Raw genomic sequence first — 15252 nt, forward strand, 5'->3', positions numbered from 1 at the left:
ATTATTATAAATTTTTACTTTTTTAAATTATTTTTAGTTCTTTTTATTTGTGTGTGTGTGTGTGTGTGTGTGTGTGTGTGTGGCCAGTTCCGCCCACCAGGGGGCGGGGTTGGCTGGCATGTGGTGCTGGGGGATTGAACCGGGTCCCTGTGCTTTGCTAAGCTTATTCTAAGTAGGTGCTTTAGACTACTGAGCCATCTCACCAGCCCCTATTACAAATTTTTTAAAAAATGATAGAAATAGAGACTAGTTAGGTTTACCATCCACGCCCCTTGTCAAAAAAACACAGTACTCATAGTATTTGAAGTGCAGTGAAAATTGAAAGCTGCTGACCTGAGTCATCCTGCAATTTGGGAAAACCACTTCTCGCTTTTGGAAATCGCCACAGTTTCTGCCCTCAGATGGTAATGACTGTTTTTCACGACTCTCTCAGCATATAATGTAAATGAAAAGTCGTAGGAGTGAAATCAAACGGCTCTGGCCTTGCCATGATGAGCCACTTTCGATGAGTCTCTGAAAAGTGTAATACAGATCCTGCAACAAAAAAAAGCTAAATGTCATTTTGTATAATAAAATCACTGAACCAGCTACAAGTTGACCTCTTGACCTAAGAATGAATTGCCCAGAGCCATAGTGCTGCAAAGAAAGACCAAGATGTGGAATGTGCCAGAATTACATGAGCAGGTTATTAATCAATTCTTAAGCTCTGTAAAACGCATAGTGCTTTCTCCTGAAATGAAATTGAATGATTGCATCTTGTTCTTGGAGAAATTACAAACATGCAGCATCAACTAAATCTGCTGGCTTAATTAAAGGTATACTAACTAAAACAATAATATTAATGTGTACTATGTCATGCTGGTGCAACAGAAATAATCAGTATTTGTTCGTATCACCAGTACCCCTCAATCACTTTCATGAGTACTCAAGATAGTTTTAATTTTATTTATTTATTTTGGTACTAGGAATTGAACTCACAAACTTACACTTGCCAGGCAGGTGCTGTGCCGCTGAGTTTCTAGTTATTTTTTTTGTACTTAAAAATGACTGTACCTTCTACATGGTAGGGGAAGCCTGTTCTACAGCTTTGGGTCTTATTTGCTTGCTCACAGATGAGACAACCGGACCTTGGTCCAGACCGCTGCTCACACCCACTCCTCCTAACCTCCCTGTCCTGTGGGTGTGCACTATGCTGCCACAGACAGCATGTCAAGGTACAGAGAGTCTCAGGATGGCAAGGGGGCTGCCTGTGGCTTTTGCTGCCATCCCACTGACACCCCATCTTGGCTCCTATGTAAGAATCACAGCATGGAGCTCTGCTAGGCTTCCCCATGTCCTCTAAATGTGGGTATATACTTTAACCTCAGGTATCTCTGGATCACATTTATATGATCTGTGCTACTGAGTGCCAAAGAAGTTGACGCACTGGGTAGTATAGTTTAGAAGACCATCAAAGGGGCTAAGCATCTCATCTTTCTTCCTATGGTCTGGAAGAGGAGCTGGAGTTTGTCTACTGATTCCCTGAAGCTAAAGACTGTGGCTGGCATTCTGGGCCCTGACGTGGGCATCCGTGCATGTCTCAGCTGACCTGGCCATCTGTGTGCCTTTTCTTCAGGCATTAGTTCCCAAAGAAATCAGCCTTCTCAGCTACTGAGGACAAAGTCTGGAATGCCCTGGCTAGGAAGAGTAGCCAATGGAAAGATCTTTAGAAGACGTGGAAGCTCTTTGTGAGATACTTGGATTGGAGCAGAGGCAAGAGGTTTATCTATGTGGTTCACTCATATCCCCAAACACATATATTGCTAACTTCCCTTAATTTTCCTAAATTATGATCCAAATATGCCCCTGCCTAAAATGTATAAATCAAGCTGGCCAACTAGCTCAGCTGATTAAAGCACCTGCAGGCAGTTGCAGCGGCTGGGGTTTCAATCCCCAGGCTTGCCGTGCCAGTCCCACCCCCGGGGCACACTGAGACAGCAATTGAGAATGGATGTGGTGTCATGCGCCTGTAAACCCAGCTCCTGGGAGGCTGTAAACAGGCAGATCCCTCTGGGTCCAATCTAGTAGTAAGACCCTGAATACCCTGTATATCCTTCCCTAAAATACAATAAATAAATAAATAAATAAATAAATAAATAAATGTATAAATCCTATAATCTTATTAAACTAGTTTCTGGGTAAAGACAAAAGTAGATCATATGTTTAAAAAGTTGAGCTCTGTTATATCCTTTTACTCTTATCGGTCATATACTTCTGCATATTTAGTATCAAAAGAAATGCATTTCCTTTATTTCTTTGAATAAATGGGAAGGCATCTTCTTGGGCACAGGTTCCTAAATTGCAATTTGGGGGTAAGTCATGTATGTGAGTTTTCCTAGGAAGGTCAGCACTTTATACTACGACTAAGATCAAAGTTAGTTTAAGAAAAGAAAAAAGGTGCTCTGTACTGAAAAAAAAATATACGTTTACCTGGTCAATAAATACCACTAATTATACATTTGTAAGGCAAATATGCTTGTGGCACATGTAAGGCATTAAGATAAAAATGATTCCTTCTTACCCACTGTACCATTCAGGAAGCTAGGATCTAATATGGGAAACATACAGTAAAATGGAAAATTAAAATATGTAGAACTTTTACTTTATAGTATCTGAAGGCAACACAGTAAAATGAGCATGACGCTCAGGAAATCAGGCTGCATTAGAATCATGTAAAAGTCATTAATATCCTCAGACTTGGCAGTTACGAGAGCAAATTAAATCAAATGAGGTGGTGTAGGGTAAGAGAAGAATGAGATCAGAGCGCCAAGGGCCACCAACATTTGGCCCCATAAATGTTTCTAACAGGACCAGCTAGCCACCTGCTATTAGAGCACTACTACAATTAATGTTTTAAAAAAAAAATACTGACAGCGCCGCCTAGCCAAAAGTTTCATTGGTATCTATGAAAACAGCAAAGACAGAGGAGATGGTGGGGTCCCCACTGTTGAGAATCTTCGGGCTCTTAGGAAATCAGCACACAGTAACAGCTGAGCTACAGTTGAGGAAGAGCAGTATGTGGGGGACAGAAGAGCGCAGGGGCGGGCAGCATTTCCGTCTGCAGTTTGCAATGGTGCTTTAACTCCATGACTCTTTGTAAATAAGGAAGTGAGCAAGGCGGCTGCATGGTAGTCTCTACTGTACACAGCACTCTTTCATGGTCTGCCAAAGAGCTCACAGTGAAAACCGCAGAGAAGGGGACAATTGGCGTCCCTAACTGAAATTCGATGAGCAGAACCAACCTCCAGCTTCAAAACAAGATGTGCATCACAGGGACAGTGTGGCTCTCTGTAAAATTCCAGCAGGGACAACTGTGCTGCTCTGGAGGAAATACCTTTTTGTTTTTTGTTTTTTTGTTTTTTTTTTCCCGTGGAACCAGGGATTGAACTCAGGCCCTTGCACTTGCCAGGGAAGCGCTTATTCCACTGAGCCATCTCCCCGGCCCCCTGGAGGAAATACCTGTTAAGAGAGAGCAGACAAGAGGGGATGGATACCTTACGGGAAGCAAACCTAATATTTCCCCAAGTCTTTGTTTTTCTTGAAAAGTTCCAAGGATATTGCCAAATGGACTTCATGTAGGTGCAGGAGAGTATCACCAAAATCTAAATAAAGGAAATGAGTGTGCTAACATCTGGGTGGGGAGAGTGTGTGTGTGTGTGTGTGTGTGTGTGTGTGTGCGCACTTATGGGAAAGTGACAGAAAAAAGAATGATAAAAAGCATGGCACTGCTTTTAATCTGATACAAAAGCAGAAAACAAGAACTCCCAGCACAAAATCGATCCATTATCAAATGCCATTCCTCCACAGATTATGACTGGACCATATCTACTGGAGCCATATTACAATTTATTTTGATTGTATAGATTCAGAATTCCAGAGAAGAATAAGGCAACCATATATGAGATGTAAGGAAAATGTAAGGCATTTGCTTCTCAGGTCAGTCTGACAAAGCCAGCTCTAAGTCTGTGCAGAGATGAAAGGAGCAGGCTCTCCGAATGGCAGCTTGCTAGGAAATTGTTCCTATAATAAGGACAGGCAATATTAGAGAGAAGCAAAACATTCATTATCTGTCCTCTCTCCGTGCAGGAAGCACAGCTTAGACAGGCGGAGGATGAAGAAGCTCACAGCCGTTTTACCGGTGAAGTATTGTTGCAGAAAGATTTTAAATGAAGACCATGTTATTCACTATAAATCTGTGTCATCTAATGACTTTCCTGAGGAAGGAACTAAAAGGGAAGTGTGAGGATAAATTATTTACTGTTATCTTTCATAAAATATGTTTTACGAGGGACTCCAACACAGGCTCTCCAAGGTTATTACTGAAAAGGTAAAATTAATAGCATTTGAGTTTCAGGAAAAGCACCCAAGTACATACAAACTACGGTAAATTCTGGCCTGGCCAGGATCTCCCTCTGAGAAGCCCACCTCTGCCTATCTCTTAGTTTTCTCCTCCTCTTTCTCATTTGCTCAGCTTAAGCTCAGGCCACCACTTGGTCCAGGAGTTTCCATTCTTGTGGATCTCATAGTCTAGAAGAATGTCAAAGGGCTATTTGTAGAATCAGAAAGAATGGGTGTTGGCTTTTTTATAGGACACAGATGGATAGATAGAACTGAAATAGGTATTTTAAATCCTATACTTATTGTTATTATTGTTGTTATTATTATTGTTACCATAACTGAAGGGTGAGGGGATGCTTCTCCTCAATGTTAGGAGGCCATAATTTCAAACTAAAAGAACATTCAAAAGGAATAAAACCTAGCTTCATGAAAAACTGATTATTGTTACTTTCCTCATTTCACTACAGACTGGTGAAAACACTGTTGCAAAGCGACATTAAAGAACTGAGTTTTGCAAAACAAATGAGTCCCATAGTCTCCAAAGTCCCAAGCCCCCTGCCTTCCTATTAACCTGGTAGACTCACTCTCAGTCTCCAGTAAGCCCAAGCACTTGGGCAGTCACCAGAAGTGGCCCACTGTGATCTGATGCCAGCCACCTATCCTGTGCGCATATGATGCCCCATGCTCGGTCCTTGCTCAGTACTGTTGATGCTCCTGTTAGTGGGAAACCAGAAAATTCCTTGTTCCAGCAAATAAAGACTTGGCAACAGGTCGTACAGGAAATCAATTCTATGCTGCTTTCATGGAAAAACTCTTGCTTTGTTGAAAAGAGAACTAGCTTAGTGAGCTATTTACATTGTGGAGCAGGCTGCCAGTCTAGCACGGCAGTCCCAACTGGTAATGCTCTGAATGCTTTGTGTGATTGACTTTGGTGTGTTTTTTGTTCATTTGTTCCCTTTGCTTGGAATTTCCCTTAGACCACCTAACAGACATAACTGAGGCTTGGCTTGGGTCACACGCTCTATGCAGCCATTCAGTCATGCAGATGAGACTCATCACTGATGCTCCCTATGCCTCCCCTGCACTATGTGATGCACCTCAGTACGAGCACCGTGGTGGCCAGCCTTTGGCGAGTACTGTCTGGCTAACATCCAGCTGCATTTTCTATTGGGGAAATTCCATGGTGTACAGTAATGGGAGACACAGGAGCCACTCATTCACCAAAAACACTGAAGCAGGTTGGGGGAGTTCTCAGTGCTTGTTCCCAGGAGATTGGTGGCTCCCCCAAAGATATGTCCATGTCTTAACTGCTGGAGCATATGACTGACTTGTTTGAATAAAATTAATTTGCAAAAGCAATTGAGGTTTGTAAGATGAGGACATTCTGTATTATTTATCCACATTAGTCCTGCTCCAGTAGCAGGTATAATGGCACAAGAGGAAAAGGCAGAAAAAGAGAGACAGGGCTGGGGCTGATGCTGCCACAAGCCAAGGAATGTCTAGAGCCTGGTGGCAAATCTATGGCACACATGCTGCAGCATAGTATTTGTTGTCATTAAAAGCTCTAAAAAACTTGCCAGGTCTGACCCAGAGCTACCAGGAGCTACAAAGGCAAGAAATCTTCAGTAGGAGCATGGCCCTGCTGAGGAACTGATTTAGGATGTCTGGCCTCTAGAGCTGTAAGAAGACTTCTACTATCTTAGCCACTTAGTTTGTGGTCACCTTTTACATATACCAGACCTACTCTGCTACATACAGATGGCCTGGTCACGTGACATAGGTTTAAATTATCAAGAATTCTCATTCCAGGCTCTAAATCTAAAGCAAGACATTAAAGGCAAAGGACACATGATGACAGCCAGCAGTGACCATAGCTCATGGAAATGGTGGCAGGCCCCTGGTCAAATGACTTGCTAGCAGGGCCCTTTCCTGCCTGGGCTGTCCTGCCTTGTACCCATTTTCTAGCTTGCATTCTCCTGATTCTATGCCAGTTCCAGTATATTTCAGAAAATTTTCTTCTGTGATTAAGATGTTCAGAATTATTTTCTCTTGCTCGTAACTCAAGCATCTGACTCATTACTTATTAGAAGAACTACTGGTAGTAGTTATAATCCAGTCCATTCTGAAAATGTGAAAAATCTAAAAATCATCATTAATGTTTAAGAAAGAGAATCTGGCAGCCAACCATGCAGAGTGGCTGAAAGCTAATTGAGTTAATCACCTACACACAGGAAGGGTGTGTCTACATAAGGCAAAGCTTTGGGGGAGTGGTCCACATAAGACAGGTATGGGGGAGTTCGCACTGCTTGTCCCCAGGGGATTGGTGGCTCTCCCCAAAGATATGTCCATGTCTGTCACCAGAGAATAGTACTCAAGGCTTGTGAAATTAAGAAGCTGATATTAGGAAAGAAAACAAATCTTTCTAATCAATTAATTCTTAAGGCATGACACTGTTTGATTCTCTTCTCTCTTGAAGTTACACAAGGACTCAATAAAACTTACATGCTGATAAATTCCTTGAACTCACAGCCTTACTATGCACTTTATATGAAATTCAGTACGTTACCCAGGGGGAAAACTGGACTCTGAGAACAGGAATGAGTTTGTGCATATAGTACCTCTTCCCATGCTCAATAAAGATGATTATTCCTTGTGGTCCCTACAATTCCACCAACAGATGGAAGTTTTGTAAGACAGACACAGTTGAGCCCATTCCATACCACTATGTGCCCTCCACCTCCCACTGTCCCCCACTCTGTAAGTAGTCACCTTCCTACATGCTCCAGAACACAATTATAAAGTCAAACGCAGAAAACCTAACATATAGCAAGAATTGCAGAGAGCTGAATTTAGAAGGCAAAGATCTGGTGTGAGTAGCCACACATATGGATTATCAAACGAGAGAAATGCAATTCCCAATTGCACAAAGTTTATCAATACGATTGTACCAGCCAAATACTCTGGAATCCATGGCCACCTTCAGCAACTGCACGAGGATCTAGTAGCTCACCCATCTGATACATGAAAATCTGGACTCATTTTGAGCTCACCAGAGTCAAGATGCCACACATCTCTTGGTAAAAGATCAGATCAATCCAAGCAGGCAAGTTGGCCTGCTCCATGGCATGCAGTAGCTACCAGAGTTGCTGGTTAGATGCAAATATAGAGCTACAGTTCAGAGAAACATCACATAGATGAGTTTCTCATGATTGCTCACAGTGTGAGAATATCTTAAACTCAAATAAGAGAGTCAAGGTAACCTTCATCCTTGGTACTCCAGGGCCTGTTCCTTGGGCCTACGTAGATGCAAAATAACAATGGGAATTGTCACAACCAGTCACCTGGCTGACTTTTCTACTACCATCGCTGAATGCTCAGCTAACCAGAAGAAGTAAGAAGTCCTAAGCCAGTGGTATCATACAGTGCTTCAAGGGAATGTGTCTGATAGAGCCTGACTTTCTGGGGGCATTTTCTTTCCTCATAGGCAGCAACTGGAGAACTCAATAGAATATGCATTTGTCTCAGTTACTTTTCTCTCATTAGTGGAACAAAATGCCTGACAACCAAAGATAAGGAAGGAAAGGTTTATTTAGCTCATAGTTTGTGGAGGTTTCAGTCCATACTTATCTGGCTTCAAGGCAGAGTGGCACATGGCACAAGGCAGCAGTTCATGGTAGTAGAAAACAGCAAAACAGCAAGATTAAAAAGGCAAGAGTGGCTGGGGAGATAGTTCAGTAGTCTAAGTACCTGCCTGGCAAGCTCAAGGAACTGGATTCAATCCCAGGTATCTCATGCCATGCAAGCCACTGAAAGCAGGCACGGTGGCACACACCCATACTCTTAGAGATGGGAGGATCACTGTGAGTGCAAGCTGTGTAGTGAGACCCTGTACCAAATAAATACAAGATTTTTTTAAAAAAGGCAGAAACAGAGGCAGCAGCAGCAGGGGCAGAGAGAAAGCCTCTCTCCCTTCCTTATACTGCACTGAGGCTATCCACCCCAGGGTGAGGATAGCACTCACACCCAAACCACAACAGGATTCAAACTGCATTTGGATGCTCTTCCTGTGCCTGCCATGCTAACAGTGACTCCATCCTGCAGCAAAACTTCCAGAAGGTACCGTGAAGAAGCTCCTTTCTCAAGCTTCCATTTGGGCTTGGCCTTCAAGCAATAATTGGAAGGAGGTAGAAATCATTTGTTGCCTAGCTCTCTTCCTAAAAAGACAAGCTTAATAATTGTGTTGTCCCTTGAGTAATGTTCACAATCCCTGCTGGCCAGCTCTATCCTAGTTCCGCCAACTTCCAGTAACCAGTCTTTCTGCTCCACCCTCAGCACCAGAGGTGGTAACAGGTTTCGCTGTTGCTAAGTCTGATGAGCTATGCTGCTCCTTGCCAGCGCTTTCTGAACAGGCCTTTCATGAAGCTGTCTTATTACACAGCCTGAGTGTATCACATCCTGCAGAAGACTGTACTAATGCACTACCTTAATGAAACTAATGTTATCTCACATCACACTGCTGTGAACCAGGAAAATTCACTTCATAGTGAAAAAGTCTGAACAGCGCCCTCTGGCTGACCATACCATGTACCTCTTACCTAAAAATCACTGGCCTTTTATAATGGTGGAATGGCTTACAAAGGGCTCAGCTGAGGTGCCCAGGGAAATCTCCTGTAAGCAAGGCCTGTGGTCTTGTGCATGCTGTCCTCCCAGCAGAACCACAGCAGTGGCTCTGGGGGTGACAGGTGGACTCTCCATCAATAAAGGTGGCTTTAACTTGCACTGTCTTCCCTCAGGTTCCTAGCACCAGGTACTTACAAGGAGCACACTTATTTTTCCACGCTTGATTCTCTGGTTTTCCCATGGCTGTATAGCTTCTCAACAAATTCCTAGTAAATCTAAAGATCAAGAGTCAGTTTCTATTGAGCATGTAGAACTGAAAAAGTTCACATTCATGTGCCTACCCTTTTCCCCCAACTTCACTTTCAACTCTTTTTGGACAATGATCACACCTGACATTACTTTACTCATAGCTTCTCAACAAATTCTTAGTAAATCTAAAGATCAAGAGTCAGTTTCTATTGAGCATGGAGAACTGACAAAATTCACATTCATGTGCCTACCCTTTCCCCCCAACTTTCAGCTCTTTTTGGACAATAATCACACCTGACATTCCTTTACTCATAACGTACATCATTATATCTGATGTATATGGTTGTGGTCAATGACTGTCAGCTGGCAACAAGAAGCATCAATTTATTTTTTATGTTTTTATTTTTTCCATATAAGGTCTCACTACACAGCTCAGACTCATAGTGATGCTCCTATCTCAGCCTCCCCAGCGCTGGGACTGCAGGCATGTGCTACCAGGCCCAGAGGTCTGCAGCCGCCACCGCATGAGGTACCAGGGATTGAACTGCACCCTAGATGCATCAACCTAAAAGCAAGTTTTTTTCTGGTCCACTACTCGTAGAAGAAAGATGAAAACATTAAGCTCTAAACTTTATTCTGGGGTCTACATATATTAAACAATTTCGTGACATCTATTTCTCAACAAATGGATGGCATTCATAACAAGTATACTGTGTGCAAGAGTGTATGGTCTGGTCCCCGGGCGCAGAGCAGCTGTTCTACTCATCTACGCTTACCTGTTTTCATGTCTTCTTCCTTTGATGGAGCTGCGGGATGCACTATTATTTCTATCCTAGAAAACAACCCCATGAACCGTACACTGGATCTGATGCTTTTCTGACAATGAAATCTTCCGTCCTATAAGTTTTTCCTTCTTAATCATCAATTTCTCCCTCGCCGTTGGATTTTTCTCTTCAATGTTAAGATATGCAGGTATGCCTTTCTGTAACTCTCTCCCTTTCTTGCTAAAAAACAAACAAACAAAAAACCTCATGCATGCCCACAGACCACCGGCTAGTTTCTTCCCTAATTTCACTCCTTCCTCTTAGGAAAAGTTCTTTTGCAATGCTGTCTCTGCTTGTTTGCTTTCCTCTGATCTGATCTGACAACTTCGGTTTATGATCTATTAAGTGATACAAAACACCTGTCAATCCCAGGGCTGCCATGGTGGCCAGAAGAATAAAACCTTCATTTGCGAAGCTGTCTGTGTTGTCAGACTCGCATGATTTGTAGGGGATGTTATGTCCCTGGAAGCCTATTCAGTGGGCTCTTCTGCTGCTCTTGAACAGAACCAGGGCAGGACCACAGATTTTTTTTATTAACTTTTAGGTAAGAAAATGCCATCCAAATTTCTTTTTCCACAAGACACTCTTCATTGGAAATCAAGGATAAAAGCAAGGCTCCAAATTTTATTTCCCTTTTGAAACCTTCTTACCATAGTCTGGGCCTACTGCCACAAGGAACCCCGTGGAGAATAGTGGTCCTACCCTTTGTCCCCCACCCCCTCTCCAGCTTGTTTCCCACCTTTCCAGGGCCACAGTAGTTAGAGGGGAGGGGCAAGAAGAGGCCAGCACAGCACAAATGTCCTTCCTGAGCCTCACTGCTAAGAGCTCACGTGTGACCCTGGACTCAACGGTGACTCTCCCTCTTCTGGAGCACTGCTACGTCCTCATGGAATGTTGCAACGGTTCTCTGCAGACCCTCAGGGCTGGAGACCTCTGCACTGCAGTTTCCAGCCTTTGGGTTTTTCAGGCATTGCCTTACCTGAAGACTGCTGTGTCTCACTGCAGATCAATCATGTAGATTCAGATGTGGCCCTCCAGGAGCCCCTGCCCTTAACCTCTTCTCTCAGGAAAGGGGCATTCACTGTGTGCTAAACCTCCCTCTGAATACATCTGTCATAGTATAGGGTTTCTCAAGGGGAAAAACTACAATACAGGACACATATTTTATGGAATTATTTTCTAATAATCATCCAACAAATCATATACAAAGAGTACAGTAAATCTGTTTACACACTAAAGAACAAAGATTCCAACTGAGGGCCTGGCTCCCATAATAATTTCCTGTACGAGTTCAGCTGAAGACCTAGAGCTAATAATGTCTCCTGAAGGCCTGTTTCACAGATCTGTACCAGGAAGGTCCAAAGGTCAGTTGTGGAAGAGAGAAAGTGTATGCCAGCAGGATGGAGGATCGTGCTAGCAGGCTGAGGGATCTGAACTGGAACCACGAAGCAATGCTCAAGGTAAGAACCAGAGCTCTCAGCAAAAGTACCACAACCATCCTTAGCAACAGTGAGGTCCCCAGCTCCTTAGGCAACGTGGACAGCTGTGTTCCCATCAGGAAAGCCAAAGGGACAAGCTTCTCCAGAAAACTGAGCTGTGCACCATATTCCCCTTTGGCGCCAGGAAGTGATGCTTAAGATGAAGACCAGAGCTCTCCTAAAGTGAACTGTAGCCATTCTCAGAGACAAAGAGATCCCAAGTTCCCCCTCTAGTGAGAACAATCAAGTTCACCAGAAAAACCAGCATGACAAGGTCCTCCAAGGGAACCAATGGTTCCTTACAGCTTCTGACAACACCCAACAGCTTCCAACAGCCTCCCATGTTCCTCCAGCTCTGCCTCTTACATCACTGGCAACAGTCCTCAGGTGGCCTCCCATGCCCAGCACTGTGCCAGTTCATTTCTGCTGAGAGCAGTAAGTTGATCAGTAGTTGGCAATCCCCCACAACATCCTCTCCTCAGTCCAGGTCCTTCAATGTGAGCATATGATAAGGGCCACAGAAACAGATTCCAAGTTAGTCCGTGTTACAACACTGATGATCCTGGATGATACTATGCTAAGTGAAAACAATCAGTCACAAAGGAGAACATACTGAATGACTGCACAAAGAGTAGCATGGTGGTTTCCAAACACAGTTGGGAAAGCTGATAGGGAGTTAATGTTTAACAGGCATGGAGTTTTTCTTCAGGAAGATGAAAATGTTTCGAAATGAATGGTGGTACTGGTTGCCCGGCACTGTGTCCTCAAGCCACTGAGTCATACATTTAGAAATGGTTGATATGGATCATTTTGTGGTACGTGCTTTACCAGAATAAAACAGAAATTTAGGCATTTCTTCTACAAGTCCTGCTTGGGTGATGCGGAAAGCAGCGTCAGGACTCAGGCGTGAGTGTCCCTTAATGTGTTTGGTACTATGCCCGGTAGCAAGTAATCATCTCTCTCCAAATTTTTCCTTCTGCACTCTGCCTTGTATCCTGAGGGTGGGAACTCTATAAACAACATTTCTCTTTGCCAAGTGGCTCTGCATAAGGAGCCTGAAGGGCAGGAGGAGGGACAAGGGACAGGCTCTTTTCTGGTGGCCTCCTGTTCCTGCCAGAGTTGCCCGGCAACAGGTAGCATTTGCAACAACCCCGCAGTAGCATTTGCTTCCAGTAACAGTCCCTTAGCTGCCAGTTCCTTCTTCTTCCAGAACGAGGCTCTCTGCACCCCTAAGAAGTACCACAGCAGCCATGTGAGACCCCCTTAGGGTTGGGTCCCAGTCCTCAAGAACCCCTCTGAGAAAGCAGAGTGTCAGTACCAACTGGCCAGCAGCCATTCAGGCACCTGCATCCTGACTCCTTTGGGCTCCCCTGAGCTCCCAGAGCCTGGATCTCCTCCAAGCCTCCAGGTTCTGATGGTTCTAGGTTCTGCTCTTGACCCAGGGTAACAGCTGCTTTCTGCAGTTTCCATTGCTTCCATTCACTTCTTTCTTCTTTGCATTCCCAGTCCTCTACTATCCGTTGAAGCAATTCCTTATATTAAATTCTCTCTGCTAACAGAACTAGTGTAGTATCTGTTTGCCCAACCAGACTCATACTAATACTACCATGCAAAATAAAAAACCAAGATATTTCCGCTTTAAAAAACCCACTACAGCTCTTTGTTGCCTGTCTCTCCCACCTAGCCTGCCACTATCATAAAGCCAGATGTTTCATTGGTTCACTAATCTCTATGCCCAGCACTTGAATGCTGCCTGGCCAGCAGCAGTCAACCAGAAAAAGTCACAGTCACTGGATATGTAAACATAAAATATTTAATTTTAAAATATGATAATTTTAAAATTAATTTTAAAACAAGAACTTTAGTTTTAAAAACATGCTTTTAAGAGCTATAGCCACATGTAAATACATCTAAGGAAAAGATAACTTTGAAAATTATCTTTTTTCAAAATGTTTTAGCAATATACATTTTCCTTGTTTCTTCTTCCATTCTCTTGTTTGCTATGTGTTGTCACTGGGTGATTCTCTGTGTTTTTCTTGAAAGTGTGTTTTCCATGAAATGTTTATTTAATTAATAGATATTTTAACCTGAACTATATAATGAATATATTACATGTTTTAATGACAAATACATTTAAAATCCAGCTAACACACAACTTGAAAATAGAACACCAATATAGTTTAATAAAACTCACAGAATGTCAAAAGTAAACTAGCATTTTGGCATACTGGAAAAATACAATAGAATTAGGAGAACCTCTGGGCTGCTGGACAGTATTTCAGACTCCATAGCAATGCCACCCAGTTGTAGGCATTTAGCTTCTCTAGGTTATCTGTTACGTCTTCTTGGAGGGAAAGTACAGATAATTTCTCAGGTAGCCTTTCCCTTTTTCTATAGACTTGGGAGTTTCTCATACAGAAATGTCCTTTACCCTACCAAGAATTAAAAGAAATCTCAAATCTCCATAGCTAATATACAAACAGAAATTTATTCTTCTATATCCTAGGCCTGCATTTCAGTTATTTATTTATTTATTTATTTATTTATTTATTTATTTATTTATTTATTTATTTATTTATTTATTTATTTATTATTTTGAGGCAATTTCACACTAAATCCCTAAGTTGCTCAGGCTGGGCTTGAACTTGCAATTGCCCTGGTTCAGCTTCCCAGAATGAGGAATTTCTTCCTAGCACAGTCCCCAAATCTATTGTACTCATGGGGATGTGAGGGTGGGAAATGACTGACAGTTCTGGGTAAGCAGTGGAATAAAAAGCTTTGGGACCCATTTTTATTTCCATTTCCAAATGAAATCACAGTTTTGTGTAGTAAGAGATTTTAAACTTGTCTGCATAGTTGTAAGGCCCGAGCCTGTGTGATAGTATGAATAATCACAGGGACATTAGCCATCGAATACCTAGTAATACAGTACAAAGTTCAAAGAAGACCAGGTCAAGGCTGGCAGCTCACCTTTCTCTGACCCCTTCACGGGTAGGGCAGCCCAGAGGGCAGCTGCCCCAGAGAACAACACCGCGAATGCAGGCTCGCGGAGGGCGAAGCTGAACCCAGGCCCAGGCTGTGAGTGTAAAGTGAAATATGGCAGAGTGAGAAGTAGGATGCGGCTGCCAGAGATCTTCTCTGTTTACTGACACACTGTGATAAAAACATGCTACAAAAATATAAAAGCAGGGGCCAGGATGCTAACTTGGTACTTGTCTCGTTTGTGAGAGCCCTGGGCTTGATCCCTAGGACTGTTAGATAAACAAATAAATAAAGAAATGTTGACCAGACAGTCCTTTAGAAATAAAAAGGGAGAATAAAGACAAATCAGGCTTCTCTAAAAAAATTCCAGAATTAACCGTTCAAGCATAGTGAAAGAACACACTGATCTGCTTAACAAAAGGTATCTACACAACACGAATTGTGCTATGTGTTAGAGAAAACTAATTTTGTTTTCCCTGTAATTTTGTTCAAGAAGTAAAATATAGTTTGCAGATGTCTGGAAGAAAAGCAAGTAGTACTGGAGCAATGACTGGGAAAGAGCTAAATAATGAAAAGCTTGGCCCCGATGAGGGGCCTACCGCCTCATAGGATTTTCTCTTCCTTTAACGTGTGTAGAGGCTGAGCATGTAGCTCTGTGGAGGAGGACTTACCTAGCATGCTCAAGGTCCTTCACTGAAGCCTCAGCACCACAAAATAAAAAC

At 42.9% G+C, this 15252-nt stretch overlaps 1 protein-coding gene across 3 annotated transcripts in view; it reads right to left on the reverse strand.

Annotated features, from left to right (window-relative positions):
• Positions 1–15252, reverse strand: part of Trmt9b (tRNA methyltransferase 9B (putative)) — a 75944-nt gene that overhangs the window by 25821 nt on the left and 34871 nt on the right. For all 3 annotated transcript variants that reach the window (XM_004633341.2, XM_023717558.1, XM_023717559.1), the window contains exon 2: positions 334–534. The gene's annotated coding sequence lies outside the window, so the exon portion shown is untranslated. The remainder of the gene's footprint in view (positions 1–333; positions 535–15252) is intronic.

This window comes from Octodon degus, unplaced genomic scaffold, assembly GCF_000260255.1.
Source record: "Octodon degus isolate 3935 unplaced genomic scaffold, OctDeg1.0 scaffold00053, whole genome shotgun sequence".
Lineage (NCBI taxonomy): Eukaryota > Metazoa > Chordata > Mammalia > Rodentia > Octodontidae > Octodon > Octodon degus.